Below are 24,182 nucleotides of genomic sequence, written 5' to 3'. Positions count from 1 at the left end.
ACTTCCATTCATTTGGTATTATTTCCTGTTCCCAGATCTTACTTAATAGTCAATTTAAAACTATAGATGAGCCTTTGGCATCTGTTTATATTATTCCCCCTTTAAGTTGTTTGAAGTGTAGTTCTGGGTCTTTTCTGTTGTTTATAAGCTTATGTGCCTTTACAATCCCTTCTCTGTTCACTGGAACTCTTTTTATAGGTATATCGTCTTCAGCTTCTGCAGTCTCTGCTGGGTTATTTGGCTTGTTACAGTTGAGGATCTCTTTGAAGGGCTCATCCCACCATTTTAGGTGGTTGTTCACTTGGATAGTAATTTTCCATCTTTTGTTTATACTGGTTTATTTCTAATTTTGCATTTGTTCTTGAGGTTTATTGTAGTCAGAAAAAGTAGGACAATTTAATAAAATTTGCTACTGATTCAAAGCTGAGAGGCATCACTGATGCACTAGAAGTTTGGGGCATCAGGAGGAAGAATTGGATGACTTTAAAGACTGGAACAATTGAAATTAGATAGGATTTATTAGTAAAAAGTGCAAGGTAATGCACTTTAGGACTAAACAGAATTTATATTATTAGGTGGAGCCTATTTCTTCAAAGTTATACAGAAAGAGAAAGACTAGGCTATATTAGTTCATCACAGGGTGACTATGATCCACTGTGATATGACCATGAAAAAGGCAAATATAATCCTACAATATATCAGGAGAGGTAGTTTTAGTAGAGATATGAAAGTATTAATGTCCTTGTGCAAAGTGTTGGTAAGACTTCCTCTTTATCTGGAATACTGTATGTAATGCTGACCATCGATGCTCAAGGCAGGTGAATTCAAACCAGACTAGATGCAGAGGAACAGCTGCTACTGTAACAGTGGAATGGAAAGGTGTCTTTGAAGAGCAGATTAAAAGAGCCTGACTTGTTTAGCCTAGCAAAACGAGAGCTGTGATGAGGCATAGTTGATATCTGTAAATATATCCAGGAGAATGCTAAGAAAAGAGAAGCTAAATGGCAAGGGTGGTACAAGAACAAATAGTAGCAAATACATTTAGGCTGGAAATTAAAAGGCAGTTTCTAACCATCAGGGAAACAAATTTCTGAAACAGCCTACCAATAGGAGGAAGAGAAGCCAAACACATACTAGTTGTAAGGTGAAGCTATGTTATCTTATGAAAGGAGTTATGCGGGTAATGACTGGACTTGATGATCCAGGAGATCCTTTTAATCCTAGTTGCTATGTTTTCACAAATGAAACAATAAAGAAGATTTATTGTAAGTTTAAGGCATCTAAGTTAAACTGTCCCACAGTATGCATGAATTCATCTCACCAACTCAACCATAACTTTATTTTCATGACTTTTAATGCTTTACCATGTATGAGTGTTTTCCCATTTCTTAATTGCCTTTACCTAACCCAGCAAAAATATCCACAATATACAGTGGCCTTTGTTTTTCAGGCCTTTTAGAATCTCCTTCAATTTTTTTTTTTAAATCTAGTTATTCAGGTCAATTTCATTTTTTATGGTAAGAGCATTCTGTTTAATCAGTCCAATATGTTTTGATCCTCGTCGTTTGGAATGCAGTGGTATGAGTCCTTCCTAGCACGACAGGCCTCATAGAAAAATCTGAAGTGCTATGATAGTTATGAATCATACACTGTACATTACATAGAGTGGTTTCATGTTATTGAAATGTTTGAAAAAAAATTAGAAGCAGTTGATTTTGGAGGTTAGCAGAGCTCTGGGCATGAGCAGTGAGCGGCAATATAAAATTATAAGGCCACACAAATTTTTAGAGAGCTCCATTCGTATGAATTTAAGCACTATTAACAATTTAAAGCAGTCTCATAATTTCACATCTCTTGCTGCTTTGTCCTTCACTGGAACCAGAATTGCATTTTTTTCTTCTTTCAAAATAAAGCATTTTAGGCCCCCTAACTTTCATGGTAATTTGCAATATAAAAACTATATACTATTTTCAAGTGAAATCCTCCCTGTGCAGAGGGTTGTATGCCACTGAAGTATTTAATGCAAGGCTTTAGTAGCTTATAATACCATGTAAAGGTCTGTGGTGTCAGGATAGACATTCATATGCTCAGGCAATGCGTATTTAATAATTACCTACAAAATAGATACATATCTTTTTAAAGTGTGTAGTGTATGTATATATATATATAATACATTGTTTCATTTTCTTTGCCTTAAAAATCACAAATTTTGAGGTTTGGATATATAAAAAGCTTCTTTCATGACTCCTGGATTATTCTCAAAGATGCAAAATGGGTCCTGTCCACATCAATTTATATGCAGTAAATTCCATTTTGGTTTAGGAATTTTCATTCCAATCTGGTAAAGAAAAAAGGCTTTAATAAGGGTTTGATATTCAGGATAAATAATAAAAACTTAGACTTAATTTCCTGGCCCTAATTTTATGATTAGAATCAGAGTAATAAAGACCAGTACACCTGACATACTACATCAGTCAGCAGCCACTGACTGGTGAATTCGGTATAAGTGACACTTTAACTAGAACTCATGTACTTCATTAAAGTGTATACATTGCATATTGGTTTACTAGACTTCAGGTGAAAAAACTTACTGTGGGACTAAATGCTGCATGTTTCATTAGAGAGCCATGACATTATATTCCCCAAACTCTGTGTTCCTTAAGTTGACCATAGCCTAGAAAAAGTTTTCCAGTGTGTTTGTTGCAAGATTTAGAAAGCAAAAGCAGCATTTCAAAATGGTGGCATGGCAGAAATTAATGTGAAATGTCATTATTACCTTATTATGATCTATCAGATATAAGGTATACAGGAAAGACAGTAACTGAAGCTGAGGACTGTACCTTGAATGATTCATGGCATCAACTCTGAGAGCATTTCAGAATGGTGAAAACTGTCCAGCAGAATTTACCTTATTACAAATTACAAACCATAATAATACATGCATGCCAGTAGGATTAAATTCCCAAAATCTGGCTCAAGAAGAGTACGTTGTGTCCATGGGTTAGAGAAATCAAAAGATCAACTAACTCTAATAAAACAATAATAGTGAATGACTTAACTGCTTACAAAAATAGTCAGATGTCACATTAGGACAAGGTTTAATGATTACTTTTTGAACCAACTATTTCTATAGCACATAAAAGGAGAAAACTTCTTAGCCTAGTTCTAGATAACACACAGGAGCTAGTTCAAGAAATAACTATAATTGAGCCACTATATAATAGTGACCACAATATAATTAAGTTCAGTTAACATCCTCTAGAAAGGATCAGTGTTTAATAACCAGCACCAGGAACTCAGATTTTGCACTGGAGGGCAACCTTTTTTGCATGCATGCCACAAATAAGCCCTTCAGTGCTGATCTGATCCCCTCCCCTTGCCTTATCTGCTTCTCTGCTTTCTGCTCCCAGCCATGTGCTCTTTGCCTGATTCATTACTTTGCTTTCTGCTTCCTGCCCTGTCTGCCACTGTGTTGCCTGCCCTCTCCTTGATCTGCCATGTGCCACACACACAGGCTACTCATGCCAGTTGTGGCACTCATGCCACTGGTTGGTCTCCCCTGATCTAACACACAACAAAGGTCCTCAGATTTAGTGCAGAGGTTATCTTAAACCATTGCAATTGTCACAGACAGTGTACCCAGCCGTAAATGAGATAAGTAGAAATGTTACCAGATTTGCCCATTACTTTGGGGTGTGCTCATTTATTACGGATAAGTTTCTAGGGTCTTGGTAATTCTATTAATGTGCTGCTTGTGTTACTTGTGTTTCTATACAGAACTGTATCTCTCCCTTCTGCAAGCCCTCAACCCCAATGGAGCTATCTTGCAGGACTACGTTTTAGTGGGGCTGGGTTCCTCCAGTCCCCAAATCAGTCATACACACACAGATTAATGTGACATGCCTGACCTGGCTGGGTTGATCAGCATGGACAGGTTGACTCCCTCATATGCCAAGAATCAGTTCATCAGAGCAACAATAACTACAGTCAGACACAATCACACAGTTAAACAGCATACCTCCGAATCTGGCTGGGTGTCCAGATGACACCCTCATGGGCCAGCATTCAGTTCATTAGGGTATATCTGAGCCAAACTGGGTCAATCAGCCTGTACAAGCTGATCCCCATGTGTTTCAAACTCAGCATGTCCCAATCTTTTAGCCTCTTAATAAGCAGACCCCACAGTATTTTTGGGCTTCACAGGGATCTTTAGCTTAGGTAAAAGAAGCGTTGCTGCAGAGCAAGTGGGGAAGGAGAAGTAAAGAAGGAAAAATATACCCAGTTACAACCAGTTTGACTAAAAAAGTTATTTAGTGCTAAGTAGATGAAATATATAATGACACTAGTAGTAATAGACATGCAAAGGAAAAACAAACACAAACAGTTACCATATTACCCTGGTTTCACTAAGTATTTGGGGAAACTTAGCTCAAGCTTAATTAATATAGTTCAGGTTCAGAAATCTACGCTTAGAGAGAAAAAAGAAAAGAGAGAGAGAGCTGGGATCTCACCAGTCCAAGGCACTTGGGTTGCAAAGCTGACAGGTTAAAGTTCTCAGCACGATCCTTGAAGGGAGATGATCTGCCTCCTTCAGCCTCTCAAGAAAGCGGGTGGTGTCAGCACACACACTGCTGCTGCTTTTACAGATTTTTATACTTTCAGTTCAGCTTCTTTCAAGCATTCTCAATAGTGTAAATCAAATTGTCTTTTCTATTGACAAGGGGTTATCTTGTTGGAACATCTCAAGAAACTGATTGATACTCAGGAAACACATACTTAGGAGCCAGCTTGACATTTCTATGGATAGCAGATATACTGATGGGATATCTCCTGGTTTCTTCAGAAACAATAGATAGCTTGCAGCATCAGGGTTTTGGATTTTTACTTGTGAACAAGCCTCAGCTTAGCATGACTTTTCCAGATCTTACTATAGTCTTTTAACAGACTTAAGGCACTCATGGAGTGTTCATAACCTTTTGTGGAGAGGACTTCCACCAGTCCCAGGAAAAGTATGACAACACTTGTGATCAGGGCTCCAACGGGCTGGACGCTGTGATGAACCCTTTACCATTGTTCAAATGTTGCCCATACCCTCGATTCGGTGTCTTGCCTCAGTATTCCCTAACCTGGCAACTGAGTTTTAGCCAATTAAGTTTAAATAGGCCTCCCTGAGTGGAACTGGGGAATGTACGGCCCGAGATGCCTATTAAACTTACTTCTGCTTAGAGGTGTGTGTGCGCGTGGGGGGAGGGGGTCCTTTGTAAATCCAGATTAGAACTGGTCTGATAAATGCTGAGCTGGGTGTGTGGGTTGATGAGCATTTGGAGCACAGATTCCCCATCACGCAGTGTTCCCCTGCTTCTCTGGTCCCAGAATTCCCTGCAGTCTCTGCTTCAGGCTTTCTGTTCTCCATCTCTCATGTAAATGAATGGTCATCTGGTTCCATCTCGGATGCAAATGAGACCTAGGGCAGTTGTTTCACTCTTGTCACCCTTATCTGGAGGGTTTTAGGTGTGTCTCTCACTGCATTTTAATCAGTTTCTGATTAGGTAGAGGAGGGGAGGGGGGGATTTTTTGTGAGTCAGACAGTCTACATCCTGTGTCAGGGTTCCCCAAGAACATGGAGCTGAGAGGCAATAGAAAGCAGACTTGAAAAAGTAGAACACTTTTCTTTTTCCTGAGTTGTAGTTGTGGGACAGTAAAGGTGTAGACAGAAGTGACAATTTTGGCCCAATCTGGCCACTGATAGCACTCTACATTACATGAGGGTTCAGATGAAGGCACTCTAAAGTGGAACACCCTCATTAACTTCTGTCTGCACTTGCTAGGAGCAAGGGTCAGTTGATGCAGGCCAGTACTGCTTTTGGTGCTGTTTTCAGAATAGGAGGGGGGAGAGGGAGTGAAGGGAGCTCATTCTGGGGTTGCCCAGCTGGTTCTGGAGGGGGAAGTGGGTGGATTACAGCTTCCCAAGATGGGGGGCTCCAATCCCCCCTCCATACTCCAGTGTGTCTGGGAAAACCCCAAAATGGACCTTCATCCCCTCCCTTCTCCCCCTCCGATCCTGAGTCAACACAGGAGCTGGGAGCAGTGGAGTGGAGCTAGGGGTGGAGGCTGCACAGACACAGTCTCTGTTCCCAGATGAGCTCCAAATTGGAATGTGGCCAAGGTCTGCTGGGTTGGGAGGATCAGTTTAACTCATGGCACTTTCTTGTGAAGCACTGTGAGTTACACCCGGGAGCTGCACTTCTGTCCAGACCTTAAGAGAAGACATTTCCTTGTTTTCTTGAATGGGAATTTTCAAAAGTTTAAATTCCACTGACTGTTTCATACAGTCATAGCATCCCAAGCCCATAGTGCAACTTCTATGATTCTCTGTATGTGAATGGTTATAATGTTTGGAGATAAAGAACTATCGCACCTACTCTAGCGTACTGGCTAAAATGGTGGTTTTGGAACAGTTCATTTTCTGCTTCTCTATGGGGAGGCTGATGGGGTGAAGACTATCCCTTCACTTGTCCAGTTTCCGATGGCCCAAGGCTAGTTTCAGTAGCTATGTCTACACAGTCAGATGTGTGGCAAATTGGCTAGATGGTTGCACCCAAAGAGTAGTGGTGGATGGGTCGTTTTCAGCCTAGAGGAATGTGGGCAGTGAAGTCCCCCAGGGCTCAGTTCTGGGGCCTGTACTGTTCAACATCTTTATCAGCGATCTAGATGTGGGCGTGGAATGCACGCTGTCCAAATTCGCTGACGACGCTAAGTTGTAGGGCGAGGTGGGCACACTGGAGGGGAGGGACAGAATCCAACTAGATCTTGACAGGTTGCTGAGGTGGGAGATGAGAATAGGATGGAATTCAACACAGACAAGCGCAAGGTGCTGCCTCTAGGGAGAAGAAACCAGCAACACACCTATAGGCTGGGAAACACCCTTCTTGTCAACACATTGGCAGAAAGGGATCTTGGAGTCATTGTCCACTCCAGGATGAACATGAGCCACCAATGTGAGAAAGCAGTCAGGAAGGCTAACCGCACCTTGTTGTGCATCTACAGATGCACCACAAGCAGGTCCAGGGAGGTGATCCTTCTCCTCTATATGGCACTGGTCAGGTTGCAGTTGGAGTACTGCATCCAGTTCTGGGCACTGCACTTCAAGAGTCCATTGAGGGTCCAGAGGAGGGCCACTTGCATGGTCAAGGGGCAGTGGGGCAGGCCCTACGAGGAGAGGCTAAAAGGCCTGAACCTATTCAGTCTCCACAAGAGAAGGCTGAGAGGGGATCTGGTAGCCATTTACAAATTCACCAAGGGGAACCAGCAAGAATTGGGGGAGGCCTTGTTCCTCCGGGCACCACCCGGGGTTACTAGGAATAACGGCCACAAATTTTTAGAGAGAAGGTTCAGGTTGGACATCAGGAGGCATTAATTCAGTCAGAGCTGCCAGGCTCTGGAATGGGCTCCCAAGTGAGGTGGTGCTCTCTCCTACCTTGGGAGTTTTCAAGAGGAGGCTGGACAGATATTTGGCTGGGGTGATATGATTTGGCTGGGGTGAGATGACCGTGGCACCCATGCCTGCCTGTGGCAGGGGAGCAGACCTGATGATCTGTTTAGGTCCCTTCTGACCCTAAGCACTATGAAACTACTGGGGACATTGCCCCGAAACACCAGGAACACCTTAACCTGTCACAGGCAAAGCAGGGGAACAAGGGCACTGTCAAAAAAAATTCCCCTGGCATGAGTAGCAATGAGAAAGGAAAAAAATCCTTCCTGGCCTCAGGGAGTAACTAGTATTGGAGGTTTCTGAGCAAAGCTCAGAAACAGGAAAAACCAAACACCCTCCACTCTGTTCTGCAACCTGGGGACAGCAAAGAGCTGCACACATCAGATTTCCTTTCTGTCATTATTGCCCCTTCATCAATTTATCCAAACCCCTTTAATCTTTTGTACCTAACCTGTTGTGGAACTCTGCTTTATTCCTTTGCAGCTGGCCATTTTCCTCTCTGATATCTACCTGCTCTGGACTGCAGAGCTCTTCTCCTGATCTCCCAAAGGTCCATGAGGAGGGGCTCTTGGGCTTCCAACTTATCCTGTTTTCAGCATGCTACAAGCATAACTACTTCTAGATCATTCCTAATCAAGATTTATCCAACCTGTTCTTGAAAATTAGGGAACCTTCCACAACTTCCCTAAGGAAATTATTCCACTACCTCACTGTTCTAACAGTAAGTGTTTTCCTGATGCCAATCTGAACATACTTTGTTGCAATTTCAACTATTACTATGCATCTTACTCTCTGCCATGATGGAGAAAAGGTGCTCTGCCTCTTCTTTATAGCAGCCCTTTAGATATTTGCTATCATGCCACCAATCATCAACACCAATTATGTCCAGTCACGCTACCAAGGAAATAATCCCTGATCATTTTTTCCAGCTTGGTGTGAACTGGAACTGAGGCAGTGGTGATGTCCTGGTGCCAACCAAAACTGCGGCTGAAATGCTAGTAACTCAGGTGCTGGGGACAACATCAGGGCATCCTTATTTAGGGCATCCTTATTTCCGTGTTGATATTGTCAGAGATTCCACGGAATGGGCTCTTGCTCTGTACCCTGGGGAAAGGAGTACACCTTGAATTCAAAGCAGCAAAGCAAGTAATTTATTGCCAATAAAGGGGTAAAGGCCACCCAATAAGAAAACCCTGCACAAGTTTATGTTCAGGGTGAGAGGTGTCTCTCTTAGTCAAGAATGCACAGCCCTAATCATGCCAAAGTTAGCTCAGCTCCACTTTGTGCCCAAAGTCTGAATAGCTTGGCTGGTCCCTTGCTTCATTCTCTCTATAGCTCATAGGCAGACACCCAGCTTCAGGTAGTTCAAGGCCATTTTGAAAATTATTTCTGCCTCCTCCAGGGGATAACTACCAAGCTCACCTGAGGCTATTCTTTTCTTTTATTACTGGAAGTCCATCTTATCTCATCCTAGCAGGTCTTACTAACCCTTCTTTCTCCATGTACAAGCTAGTCCGGAAAACTGAGGCACGCTATGTTATTACAACATGAACATATTTGAATCAGAAATGTTACAACATAGTCCATCACAGACATACGTAGAGGAAAAGTGAGGGGGTGTGCTTATTTCCTCAGCATTGCGACTGAATGCTCTGTTTCCCTGGTGTGGACAACTGTGCCTCACAGGCTCACTGCCTTCATACTTCCTCAGCATTTTTAACACTCTTCTGATAACTGTGGCAGGAAGGTGGAGCAAATTCAGTTTCCCAATATTCAGTTTTCACCAAAAGTTCAGTTTCCCGATATTTACCCGCTGCAAGTCTGAATCACACAGCTCTTCCACCCAGATCCCATCATATTACAGCACAAATCATGTCACGTGTGTGTCAGGCAGAGCTGTGAGTCTCAAGGGTAACAAACACAGCCTCTTTGTGGACTCTTAGGACTAGGCAGCTTGTTTATTATTACAGTCCTAGGCAGGCCATGTGGTCTCAACAACCATTTCAAGAGTTAGGGCCTGCACGCTAGGTCATTAAAGCTAAACATATTTTAATCTATAATTGTACAAGATTTATTTAATTTAGGGTTTTTATTTATAGTTCGATCGGGATTGTAATGTGCTTTCAGCTCTCCATGCTGAGATCTGTCAATTTTTACTGCGTCTTTTAATTGTGTTCTTCCAGTCTAAGTGCCAGCAGCTTTCCAAAGCAGGCTGTTTACAAAATGCCTTTTACTTAAGGGGTATGGTGAGAGTGAAATTTCAGGCTTGGTCAATCTACTCTTAACAGTGATAGCCTTATATGCTGTACCGTCTGGATGGTGTGGCACTGAGACTTGTTGCATTTTTCAACTTGATCAGCCCTGCTAAGTTATGAGTGTCATTATGCAACGCTTTTCCTAACTTGTGGCTTTATTTTCACCTGTCTGGCTCCACTCTAATATCTTTGTTTTCAGGCTTACATATCTGACTCACATACCTACCAGTTCTCAGCCGACACCCCTGTTGTATCCATAGACGTACACACCTCAGTGGCATCCACTGATGTACACACATCCAAAAGATTTCTACCTTGGATCTGCTGCAGGTGAAGAGCAGTGTTTCATGTTGGGGTTTAGGTGCATCCTTTCACTGAGAGTTGACACCTCGGTGCTTGGAATTTGGGCAATGCAAGGGCATTCAGTCCCACTGGTTTTCAGTTATCTGATGACACACCTGCAGCCTTTGTGCAGTTAAGAAAGCTCCTGGGAGGGAGTGAACAATGGAAGAGGACTGGCTGGCTAGTTTATGTCCTGTGTGGTTGCCCTTCAGGATATTTTTCTTCTTCATGGTATGAGAATATTTTCTTGCTTTAAATGCTCCAGTGTAGGGCTGATGAGTTCCTTGCATTTGGTGTAATGCTCACAGATTGGACAGCTCTGGCTGCAGCCTAGTCATGATGTGATGCAGTCAACTGTAAGTAGGTACCTGAAATTGCTGTTCCTGGCTAACAGGTGTGAGTGTGAAACCTAACTTCAGGCAGCCCCTCTGCCTCCTCTTTTTCTGAGTTTTCCTGCTGTTGCCAGCTCACCACAGTGGTGCTAGGAAGGAGGTGATAAGGGGAAGAGCAGAGTAGATTTGGGAGTAGGGTGGAGTAGGAAGGCTGCTCCAGGTTTCTACGTTTCCCAGAATCACCCAGGTTCCTTCTGCCCTCAAGACCCCACCTCTTTAGGGTCCACTTCCCAATCTGTCAGGACCTTATCCACTCTAAGAGTTTCGTCTTCTAAAAACCTCTCCACTCCACTCCACTCCCTGGCCTCTAGTTCCTTGGTTTCTATTGAATCCTCCTCCCTAGTCGTTACTCTTTTTTTTGAAGGGGATGAGGAAAAGGAGCTCCTGTCTCCCCTGTCCTGCTCCCACTGGTCCGAGAAGAAGTGTGATTAATCTGTGACTTTCAATACTTGGCAGCTGTATAGGTGGGCTCTGTGCTGCTTGGACAACAAGGCCTGGACTTTGGCCTGCTGTGATGCAGAGACACTGTGGTAACATTAATTAAGCAAAAGGCAAAAATTGTAAAGATTATAATAGTGACCACAATGGGGGCAATGCATTATTAAGTGATATTGTGCAGCCTGAAAGAGAGAATGAGAGGGAGCTTTTTGTATGCTGACCAGCTTCACAGCTTCTCTGTACATATTCAGTCATATGGAAAGTAATGGAGTGAACATCCTTTCCTCACAACTTTTAATAAGACAAGTCACCATCCGTGTTCACTGTGTCTTTGCATCAGGAAACTTTGAAAAGATATGTTATACCACGGAAGTACATCCAGTAGGCTCAGTAGCAGGTCTCAATAAAGGCAGCTGTAAAGTATTACATAAGATTTACCTTTTGCATATTTAAAAAGCCAAGCCTGTAATTCCAGGGTACAGAAAAAGCCACCCCAACTGAATAGCATCAAAGTGATAATACTTTCAAAAGAATATGTTTGTTGTGTGCTGCTTATTTATACAGAGCTTGCATGCCTAGTGAAACTTTTCAGCCCTGTTGCATTCAAAGGGATAAAGTTCTCCTAAGTATGAAAGAGGAATTATTTTCCAAGATCTTTGGATGCAGAGAGGCTAATATTTCCTTGAATTGCTTCAAGTGGATGAAATGATACTATAGTGTGGGTTTTGCATTCAAGACTGTTTAAATTAATGTTACCATATTAATACCCTAGTGAGGGATTACCTAAAAGCTTTGTGGTAGGAACTTAAGTTACTTTTCTGAAACCTCTCCCCTTCACAGTAGTAGCTAAAAACAGGCATAATATTGGCAGAAACTGGGCAGCCTACTCCACACTACTCCACAAACTATTCCAGTAAGAACTTTTAGGTAAAATATGGCATGTTTCATGGCAACTTGCACTTGATTGTAACCCTGTAGGGGTAGGGACCATAGGTTTGTATATGTTGAGTGCTCTGGGGTCCAGTGCTCATTGTAGCTTTGAGTACCATTGCAATATTAAATGATGGTAAGTGTGTTTCTGTCTGATTAATTCTGTAGGTTTGTACAGTTGTCTTTAAGAGTAAAATCAGGACAAGCTTTGGCCTTTGGAATGACTAGGCTTTGTCCTGCTTTGTGTCAAGTGAGGTGGTGTTTTGTGCTTTAACCGATGGTCACAAGGACCTTAAAATGATATCACTTGGTGCATTACAGGTATAAGTAGCTTGGATTCCTCTTTGACTGACCATCAGGTCTTTTGGCAACACTGTACAAAAATATCATGCAGTCCTGAAGCTTTTGTAATCATGTTAAGACCATCCCTTGCCTGGGTAGGCATTACAGGATCAGGCTCTGATTTCCTCACAATGCTGCTATTAATGTTGTTTAGACGTATTTTTTTTGTGAGGGCTCACTAGATATTTTATTCTAACAGACTGGGATGGGAGTAGTTAATATCTTGATTCTCCCATTCACCAACAAGCTGATAGCTGCTTGGATTCAGTGATTTTTCTTTACCTGTTTAGAAAAAAATATCGTGAAGTGACTCCAGCACTGGTGGTCTGCAGCCTGAAAAAAATGCCTGAGACCTGGGCCTATTAGCCTGCCCATGCTGCACTAACGATTTCACTAATGCTTTAACCTCACATGGATGAACAGGGTTTCCCTCAGATGAGTGGACAAATGAGAACAGATGATGAGCACAGTTCATAAAAGTGAAATATCTGACGCTGCTCCCCCAGTGCTCTTGTGTTGTGGGTGAATCTATGCGCAGGGGGATATGAAGAAGGAGGAAGGGAGAGAGTTGTAAAACAGTTCTGTAATGACTGTGTGCATAGGGCTATGCATCAATGGGAAACTTGTCTTTAAAAAGGGGACGTTGCCATAGGCACATAGAGCCAAATTCTGCTCTTTCACCTACACTGCAAAGACACTTCGGTAACCATATTTTCTTCAGTCAAGTTCCTTCAAATTTACACAAGTGAAATTGAAATCCGAATCCATCCCTCAGTACTGATGTGGGAAAAATAATGCACAATTTTCAAACCAGAAGGACAAATCCCTATGTTCAGTTCTGTAAACTCTTTGTATTTCCCAAATCCTGCCTGCAGCGTCCTCGCCTTGCAGGTTTTTCACCTTCTCAGTAAAGAGTGGAAGGTGTTTGAAAAGTCCTTTCATTACTATTCTTTTAACCTGAATGATTATTTTACTTTTTCAAGCTTTACCCTGCTCTGCCAACAAAACAAGAAACAATAAATCTAAGACAAAGCATCTTGGTGTGGGGTGAATAAGCAGCGCTGACGCTGATTCCTTAAAAAAACTCATTTCTTGTAACATGAGCCCTGCTGAGGATGGTCATGTCAACTTATTAGACTTTTTACTTGGCTGTATTGATTCTGTTCTACACCGATGCAGCCCATAATGCTGGCTAATGTTATTGACGAGCCATCAGTCTTACAGAGAAGTGTGGGGCTTGCAGCTCTTTCACAACCACAAAAACCTATCCATGGACAATGATGGAGAGGAGAAGGAAGATGCAAGCGAAGCACTCAGGCTAGCTTCATTCAGCCTGTGATACATTAATGAAAGACATACACTCTGTGGAAAGAGACAGATGTGGCTCTCCAGAAGCCATTTATTTATAAAATAATTATGAATGCACAGTCGAGTCATGGATTTTCATTATTGTGTGCATGCCCAGCACCCTTCTTTTGTTCATGTCTGGCTGTAAATGAAATGTAAAGGGTGCAAGGGGGGAGAATTAGCAGAGGAGAACTGAGCTCTATTACTCTCCCCCGCTCTTCTTACCACCTTTTATTAAGTCTGAAGGACAGGTACAGACTGGAATTTGTCAAAGTAATGTGAGGCTTCTTCTGGAAGATGCATTTCATTCATAACCCAGAAGGCCAACCTCTTCAGAAACATTATAATAGAATACAATCTCTTGGCTCACTGAATGTGGAATTTGTCTAAACAATACGTAAGCACTGATATCAGCTTGTGAGCATGTATGAGTGAATTTTGTCTGCTGGACTGTTGAATGTGAGGTCTAAGCTACTTAAATCTGTTGTATTCCTTTTATTTTTTAAATCTAGAGTTATGTCTTTGGAAGTTAGTCTTGCCTTTGTTGCCTGAAAATGAGAGAGCAGAACAGAGCTATGACTTACTCATTCAACAGTTTTCTGATGCCTGAAGAGGAAAAAGACCCTGAAACTGAAGAATTTTATTATTATATAACATAATTCTCTTTCGGAAATAACAGATCAACTACAAGTCATTGCGTACTTGCAGTGAGATACATAAATGAAAGAGCTTAGAAATAAAGCTGTGGCTCCGTAGTGTCCATACAACAAAGCAGTTGGGTCAGATCATATGAAAAATGTGGCCAGAAAATTATCTTGAAAATGTTATTATAAATTAAGTCTAGTCATGTCCGTTAACGTTTCATAGTTTCATAGTTTCTAGGGTTGGAAGGGACCTGAGCAGATCATCTAGTCTGACCCCTGCCATGGCAGGAAAGAGTACTGGGGTCAAATGACCCCAGCTAGATGTTCATCCAACCTCCTCTTAAACCCCCCCAGGGTAGGGGCCAGCACCACTTCTCTTGGAAGCTGGTTCCAGACCCTAGCCGCCCTGACCGTGAAGTAGCGCCTCCTGATATCTAACCTAAACCTACCCTCTGCCAGCTTGTGACCCGTATTCCTGGTCACTCCTGGTGGTGCTCGGGGGACAGGGACTCCCCCAATGACTGCTGATCCCCCCTGACTAGTTTATAACAGGCCACGAGATCCCCCCTCAGCCTTCTCTTGTGGAGGCTGAACAGCTTCAGGTCCCATAGCCTCTCCTCATAGGGCCTGCCCTGTTGTCCCCTGATCATGCGAGTGGCCCTCCTCTGGACCCTCTCCATGCTGTCGACATCCCTCTTGAAGTGCGGCGCCCAGAACTGGACGCAGTCCTCCAGCTGCGGCCTGACCGGTGCCGCATAGAGGGGGAGGATCACCTCTTTGGACCTGCTCGAGATGGATCTGTGGATGCATGACAAGGTGCGGTTGGCCTTCCTGACTGCCTCCCCACACTGCCGGCCCATGTTCATCTTGGAGTCAGTGATGACCCCCAGATTCTTTTCTGCCTCCGTGCTGACAAGAGGGGAGTTCCCTAACCTGTGGGTGTGGTGCTGGTTGTTCCTCCCGAGGTGCATCACCTTGCACTTGTCTGTGTTGAAACCCATCCTATTCTCATCCACCCACCCTTGTAATCTGTCTAGGTCTGATTGTAGTCTGTTGCATCCTTCCAGTGTGCCCACATCCCCCCACATCTTAGTGTCATCAGCAAATTTGAACAGGGTGCTTTTTACCCCCTCGTCCAAATCACTGATGGAGATGTTGAACAGTGTGGGCCCGAGGACCGAGCCCTGCGGAACCCCACTGCCCACGTCCTTCCAGGTCGAGAAGGACCCATCCACCACCACCCTCTGGGTGCAGCCCACCAGCCAGTTGGCGACCCATTTGACTGTGTGGGTGTCTACACCACAGCCCCCCAGTTTCTTAATGAGAATGGGGTGAGAGACAGTGTCAAAAGCCTTCCGGAAGTCCAGGAAGACGGTGTCCACTGCTACCCCTGCGTCTAATGATCTGGTGATCTGATCGTAAAAGGCCACCAGGTTGGTCTGACAGGACCTGCCACTGATGAACCCGTGTTGGTTGCCCCTAAGCATGCAGTCCCCTGCTGGCCCCTCCTGGATGTGTGCCAGCATAATTCTCTTGAACAGCTTGCCTAGGATCGAGGTAAGACTAACCGGCCTATAGTTTCCCGGGTCCTCCTTCCTGCCTTTTTTGAAGATGGGGACCACGTTGGCCCTCTTCCAGGCCTCTGGTACCTCACCGGAGCACCATGAGTGCTCGTAAAGTTGTGCCAGGGGACTTGCAATGACCTCGGCCAGTTCCTTTAGAACTTAGGGTGGAGATCATCCAGACCGGCTGACTTGAATACATCCAACCCCTCCAGAAGCTCCCTGACTAAATCCTCGCTAACCCATGGCCCGGGTGTGCCTCCCCCGGGGCCCGAGGGGGGCCCAGCAGGGAGGTGGCTGTTCTGGTCCCTACTTAGGAAGACGGAGGCAAAGAAATTCTTGAACATGTTAGCTTTGCCATCTGGTGTGACGACCAAGTTTCCCATCACATCCTGCAAGGGCCCCACATTACCCGGGACTTTCTTTTTACCCCTATGTATTTAAAAAAGGACTTCTTATTGTCCTTAATCTGGGAAGCTAGTCCCAGTTCCATCTGTGCCTTGGCCTTCCTAACTACCCCCCTACATCCCCGAGCAACTACAGAATAGTCCTCCCTGGTGATGACCCCTTCTTTCCATTGGGTGTAAGCCTCCTTTTTAGCAAGGAGACATTCCCGGATGCTTTTGGTGAGCCACAGAGGCTTGTGTGCTCTCCTGCTCCCTTTGATCCTTGTTGGGATTACCTTCCTTTGGGCTTGGAGGATCATCTCCTTAAGGAGCGACCAATCTCCTTGGACACCTGGATTTCCTCACCTATGCTGCAGAGTATTTTTTTGTTGTGCAGGTAGAAGTCTTGTACATAATTAAAACAAAAAGTGACTCCTTTCCTATAGAACAGAAGAAATATTAAAAATATGGAACTGTGGGTCATAAATGGAGTTGTTTCTTCTCTGCAGTGCAGGCTGTAGCAAAACACCACTGTTAAATTTTTTTAAGCCTGTGAAGGAAAATAAAATGTCAAACAAATAAATATCCCTTCTATTTTCCATCAATAAGCAGCCTTTCTCTGGCACAGAAAGCTCTATGTTCAAGTTACTAAATAGAAAGCTCTCTATAAGAGTTAGGTGTTGTTATTATTGGCTGTCTATGAGATGATAGTATGGGACAATGGAGGTGCTGTGTAGAACTAGTCAAGGTGCTGTCATGTGCATGGGAAAGGTAATGACTATAACAGGAAGCTTAATAATAGGATGGGCAACTTTTAAAAGCAGAGGTATTAAAGTAACTTATTCCTTATTTATGAAAAGCACTGCTTACAGCTACTGCTGAGGGAAAGTCCAAAACCATATTTGGTGTGAGGTTACATTACAAACATGATACTCAGTCCATTTTCATTGAAAGGTTTGCAAAGCTGAGCCTATTTATGATATTCATGTGACAGTGCTGCTGATAGTAAATTTGAGTGGTGGAAGTGGTTGGATTCATACTTTAAAACCAGCATAAAAGACTCAGAAATATCTGTAGAGCATGAAATGGATGAACTTGGAAAAGCTTGACTCTCAGGTTCTATATATATTATTACAAACAAACTAATATTGTTCATAAGCAGAGTCATTGGAACACCTCACTGAAACAGAATGAGAGCTAGCTAAACAGATGTTAAGTGAAACTGATTTGCACCAAGCTTATATAGAATAGCATATGTCAGGTTAACCCCTGCTCACTCTCCACACACAAGTCAAATAGGGAAGTTCACCATCAATGAAGATTTAACTATGATGAATGTTTGTGATAAGCGTTATCTGTAAGATAAACGAAGAGTGGGGCATGGCAGGCAGCAGTCAGATGTCAAGTCAAAGCAAAGACATCTAGAATGAAGTTGTGGTTTAGGATATGATGCAGGTAATATGCCATGGACCAAAACCCACTTATGACACAATTAGTCTGTTAATCATGTTAGTCTTAAATACTAACCAAGCCACACTTTCAAGCAATTAAAGGTGCCACAAAGAGAAAGCAGCCACAGAAACATTACACAGAAATATGTAATATTTTTTGCAGCTGGTTGCTGTTATACCTTAAATTGAACATATAGCAGGGTTAGGACTGCACCTGGGTCTTCAGCCAGGTCAGCTAGATCCAGGACCTCACCAGAGCTCCAATCAGCCTTGGTGCAATTCCCATTGCCCAACCATCAGTTGGCTCCAGGACCACGCCAGGACTTGGACCAGCCCTGTGGTCCCTGCTGGCTAACAATCAGCTGATTATCAGCCAGATCTGGGGACTGCATGAGGGCCAGTTTAAGCCCCAGTGTGGTCTCAGAGCCAGCTGACCATCAGCTGATTGTTGAGCACCTGGATTTCAACATACTGGTGCAGGAGGAGCCCAGGATCATGAACCTGAGCGCCCCCAGCACTAACAAGTAAGTGCAATTTGGATCTGATAACCAATCCCAGAATTTAGCATCCTGCCACGCACAGGTGGCATGGCAGATGATACAGTTATTGGGATCGGAGATCCGTTCCCATTGTACCTTTAAATGAATAGTTGTCCATGATCTCAGTCACACAAATGCCACTCTAGAGTCATTCAGTTCAAGACAATGGAGTTACTGTTTTTCTTGCATATAATGGGCCCTGGAATAAGATATGCACCTTGTTTTTGAAAGGCAGAATGAAGGAAAAAATATCTTTTCTTGTCATAAGTAGCTATGTAGCAACAGCTTAGGAGCTGAGCCTGTTCATTGTATCTCCATGGAATATGCAGATTTTGCTTTCAATTTGCTCAGTAAGCAGCAGAAACTGCTCTTGCCATATTTTTTTGCATATAATTTGCACTTCCATTTCCAGCAGCTGGTTTTTGGAAAAAAAGGTAAGTGTTGTATGTAAGAAATTATGGTATTCTAAATGATCCCTGGTGAAACTGAGAGCAGCATTTGGTCCTGTCAAGAGAGCTTTGCTTACCTGAAAAGCTTGTTCTCACCTGAGCACATTTGTTTTCAGTAGTAACAGACCCCCATTTTGTACATTAAAATGCAAGAGACTGCAAAGTTGGTTTTGAAAGATTTTTTTTTTTAATGGGGGGAGTGCTGGAGGGTGGAGAAGGACTCTCTCTCAATTACTACTACCAGTTTATTTAGTTTTCATTTTTTACAGTTTACATTAAACCAGTTTAAGGGAAAAGAGAGAGAAAGAGAGAGACCATGTACCATCAAAACATTTACAAAAGGAAATGACCTCAAAGGAAGCAAGGTTACATAAAATAATTCATGTGAAATGTAATTTCATAAGTGGTTTTAATCTCCTGTGCCTGGATAAGGTGTAAACCTATAACCATAAATGCAATAATAATGGCATCCTTGGTTTTTCAAAATCTGAAAGTTAACGTAAGTTTTGTTTAACAGGACTAGATTTTCACTGTACAACAGTACAAATGCTGTGCCTATGTCTGTCTATCTCTCTCTCTGTTTTATATAGATATAGATATTCAATTGGCACCATCGCTCTTTACAGAGCATGGTGTATGCACCATGATAGCTGCTGAGTCCAATGCACAAGTGACAGTCCTACCCACAGGTAGGGCACACTAGCAATCCTGTGTGTGCAGCAGATTATATATACTATACATAGTATACAGTGTATATATAGACTATATATATGTATATGTATGTATCTAACACACAATAAGAGAAATTCATACCTATGCCGAGGGCTAGCAAAAATACTAGTGGGGTGTATGGCAGGATACAGGCCTATTTTCTTGCAAATATTGGAATTAATTAATATGATCCAATTATTCTTGTGAACCTCCAGAGGTTGGTATTTTTTAAGTTTGTGACCAACAACAAACTCATCAAATTCAGTCTGTTTCCATCAAAACACTGCTAAGTCCAGATTATTATCTGTTTATTCCAGTCTTCTATTAGCTCTTTCACATTCCCTCTTCACTAATGATTTTCAGCAGTGAAGTTTCTTGAAAATGGGTGCTCAGAGACATTCAGTGAAGAGCTAATCGTTTATTTAGGCAATGTTGTTAAAAATATAAGCTGAATGAACTTGCTTTCTTTTTTTGGATGATTGGTCCTTCCTCCTTTACAAGTTCCATCACCCTGCTGTCATAAGGTGAAAAACAATTTATTATAGTAAGTTGTTCAGCAAAGTATTAGGTGCACAGCACATGAATAGGGATGAAAGGACTCTAAAATAATAATTTAGAGCTCAGTGGGTTCTAGCTGGTAGGATCTGAAGATTGTGAGTCAACTGAATAATTATATTCAGCTTATTATAAATTCCACCCATCCGGCTTTAGTCAGCTATGGTATTTTTCGCTTTGTGTTGTTAAGGAGCTGCCACATTCCACCCCAGAGGTGACTGGATTTCAATGGCAGGTGACAGGTTTCCTGTATTTATAAAGCTCTTTGGTATTCCCTGGGTTGGGAGGCACTACCATCTATAAATGTTAGGAATTGTGCTGCTGAGGCAGGAGGTTTTCTTTTATACCTAGAACTTCTGTACTTTCTCCCATCACTGGGCCAGATCCATCCTCAGTGTATCCACATAAACTTCTGGATAAGTAGTCACACCACAGATAAATTTGATCACTTTTATGTGTAATATTAATAAAACTTTTTCAGCTTATTACTCTGCCTTTCCTTACATATTCCCATAGGACTGAGGAGAGAGATCCATCCCCTGTACCTTGTTCCATGATCAAAGGAAATGTTTGCTTATCAGTGTTACCTGCTAAAAACTGTTTGATAGCACAAGATAACTGCTCTTAAGTTATCCATGGATTGGTGACTAAGAGCTTGATGTCTGATTGTTTATGCAAAGCTGATAAGATACAAATATATGGTTGTAAAGGCTGTTCCCCATCATTAGTTGCCTATTTCCTATAGAGCTTTTCTTGGCACCACATGCACCTAGCCGATGAGCCTCAGCATGGTATGTTTTAGCTCAGGAAATCATAATGCACTCCTTTGCCAACAGACTAGACAGAATCATATGGCCCAGGACTACATTCCCTATGATCTCCAGTCATGTAGTAGTAACAGTGAAGTAGTGCAATCTTTTGCTGAGACAGAGTAGCATCTTTTCCTCATGCTACTCAACCACATTTTTAAGTCATCTTTTTTTTATTTTTTGGCCAGGCCCCAGGATGATAACATGGTAATAAAAAATTCTCTTTGTATTGTAATAGTGCAGACAGTTCACAGCATACTTCAGTTGCCAACATGTGGCTATTGAGAGAATGCTCCCGGGCACTCCTTTTAAAAATGAAAACAATGGTATTTTAATTTGTAGTCCAGTCTTTCTTTTTCACTGTAAGGCACAGGGCAATAAGAAGGAACATATTTCTGAAATAATTTAACTCAGCATGCAATATGTAGACGATTATTCTAGGCTTGCTCAGTGTTACCAATACACAGTTTTTCAGAATGCTTATTGATCTTAATTGTAGCTGCTGAAGTTAAGGTTCTGTTTGTTCTAATTCTCTTTCCTTGTTTGTGAGAGCGCTAGAAAATGTCTTTAGGTTGCACTGGAACTGGGAAATCACACTGGGCTTTGGTAAGTAACAATTTAGAGCCTAATTTATGAGGTGCTACGGGCATTTGTAGATGACACAGAGATTCAGATTGAAGTGGTGGTTTTTTAAACCCTCAGGCACCCGGCTCGGGAGATCCCGGGGGGCACTGCAGCTGTGGAGGGAAGCACTGGGCCCCCACACAGCTAAGGCAGTAAGGCTCAAGGGAAGAAACAAAGAAAAAGATCAGGCTTGCCGCATTTTTTTTTTTTTTTTAATTTCAGGGCATCCTGCCTTCCTGGGCTGCTGCCGGGCTGCCTGCTGGGGCTGTCCACGCAGCTACTGAGCCTCACAGAACCATCTACAGCTATGAAGGTAACAAACTAAAACTCCTCAGAGGTGTTTTAGTTTGCTGCACCCCAAAGTCATTTCAGGCACGTTATGCTGCTGAATTTGCTACAGCAGCTAGAATTAACACGCAATTTGCTGCCAAATTTGCAACTTGTGCAAACAGCAACGCCATTAATGTGGTGCAAAGGGGCATTTAACCCACATTAATGTGTTGTCTATAAATACCCTGTGGAAATATTTAGCATCAGATCATAATCTGAAGAGATACAGCCTGAAGTGTTTTGGCACTCAGATGTAAATGTGGCACTTATTACTATGTAGCTGACCATTTTGCTCTTGGAGAAGAAGGTTTTCTCCAGGCCCCTCCATTTTAATGGTTTCGCATAAAACAAGGAACGGTACACTCACAATTGTTACCAGGGAGTTTTTTAAAAAATGACCTAGTGTCCCTGTGTTTGGTCTAGAGAGTAAATTCACCTACATCTTCTATTCACACCCATTACACCCTCATATACACACACATCTTTCACTCATATCAGGTCCTACTAATGACTAACAAAGGTACATAATCCATAAAAGAACAAGACTTCTGCATATTGTATTGCAAGTTATGAAATGCTTCTTGCTAGATCAAAAAATTTCCAATAAGCCACATCTGTACAAAGAGGTTTCCCTGTCTGGAAAGAATTGTGTGCTTTTTATTTTTAACTAAATACTTTGAAGAAGGCAACAATCCATCATTTATACGTATTTGTTAAACCTAATGGAATAATATACTCTGTTGGGCACTTACTATGAAAAATGATGGCTACCAATGCGGTAGTTTTCTGTCTTTTCAGGGCATTCTCCTATAAGTTTCTAGCCTTAAAGAAAGTAAGGATGGTTCCTTACTTAAGGGGCTCCTAAGGGCTCCCTAAAATCATGAACACTGGACACATTGTTTGGGGAACAGCTTGCAGCCGCTGGATTATTCAGCAATTGTTAAATCCAGGTAATATTCATTTGTTACTTGTAGCAGGTGATTGGTTAAGGGGCTGTTCTTGTTTTCTAACTGAGTAACATTTATACTTTCCAAATGAAAGGCAAATACCAGTTCACATATGTAAATCTTGAATTTTGAGGCATATGTGGATTGTGTTAAGTTAGATTTTCAGAGGCTTTCATAAATAGCCAGTGCTTGTCTTCGCCCTGGCATGTGTTGGACACTGTGGCTGCATCCACATGAGCAAACACATGCCTCTTGCCACACCTCAAACCCCTTTGAGGTGGGGCGACAGGCATGTATGGGAACAAAAAAATGTTCTCCGCACTGCAAGTTTGCAGCACAGGGAGAAAATTAGACCCCTTGAAATCCAGGGGTCTAAAAAAAGTGAAGTTTTTAAAAAAGCACTCCCTGACCCCTGCCATGGCTGGCCCCTCCCCCTGCCAGCCCCCCACGAGGCCCCCTCCCCCTGCCAGGACTGCCCCCCCGCCAGCCCCCCAAACCCTCTGACCCCTGCCAAAACTGGCCTCTCCCCCTGCCCTGTCTGGCCCCCAAGCCCTCCATCCCTGCCCCCCCACTTTAAAAACAAAAACAAAAAAACCCCTGGCACTTACCCACAGTTGAAGTTGCCATCTGGCTGCCTGGAGCCCCACCCGCACAGTGCGGGGCAGGGTCACAGCCCCAGCAGCCCCAGCCCAGGCCTTCCTGCCCCTGCACTGTCCTGTGCTGCCCAGGGGGCTCTGCCAGGAAGCCCTGGAGCCCCCCCCACCCCTGCTTCAAAGGTAAGCAGAGGCTTTTTTCCCATTTTTTTTTCTGTTCTCTTTCTGGAGGGAGGGGTTTAAGTGATGGTGCCTGGGGTTGTGGGGGTAGTCTTGGGGGCCTTGGGGTACAAGTTGGGAGGTGGGGCTGGGTGGGGCAGCCATTAGGGGGGTGCAGCAGCTGGTGGCGGATGGGATCAGGTGGGGCAGCAATTGGGGCACTGGGGTGGGTCATGTGGGCCTTGCAGGGGGGCGGTAGCCCCTGTGGGAGCCATACCCCTTGCATGAGGAATGAACCCCCTGTTGGGGGGCCTTACCCCTTGTGAGAGTGCCAAACACCCTGTTGGGGGTTTAAACACACTTCTGGGGGGCCGAACCTTTGTGTGGGGGATAAATGCCCTGTTGGGGGGCTGAACCCTCTGTTGGGGGGCCATAGCCCTTTTGTGGGGGCCATCACCCTGTGGGAGGGCAGCAAAATATGTATTCATGAATTCATGAAACCTGCATTTAGAGTTCACTTTATTATTATGATAAGAGACTTGCTTTAACACTTATCAATAAAACATTGTCCAGCTGATCGCTGTCTCTGTCTCACTCTCTCTCTCTCTCTCTCTTTTTATAGTGGTCTTTTGTTTTACTTGTGGAGGAACATGGATTTGGGGGTATTTTAGAGAGTGATTTTGGGCTTTTTTTTTTATCAGGGATTTTTCAGTTTTCCAATAGGGAACACCAGAATTTGTGCTAGGGAGGCCAGTGGCAGGACCGTGCCTGCTCAGAGGTGGGACCTTGGACCCATCTGGTTGTGGCTGACCTCCTGGCCAAATGGGGCCAGGCAGACATGCTTTGACAGTTCAAAGCAGGCCACCACACCCAGAACATCTTCCA

Source organism: Crocodylus siamensis, chromosome 3 (assembly GCF_052110815.1).
Source record: "Crocodylus siamensis isolate JL-2025a chromosome 3, ASM5211081v1, whole genome shotgun sequence".
Classification (NCBI taxonomy): domain Eukaryota; kingdom Metazoa; phylum Chordata; order Crocodylia; family Crocodylidae; genus Crocodylus; species Crocodylus siamensis.
The sequence above is the reverse complement of the archived record's forward strand: the minus strand, read 5'-3'. Positions refer to the sequence as shown.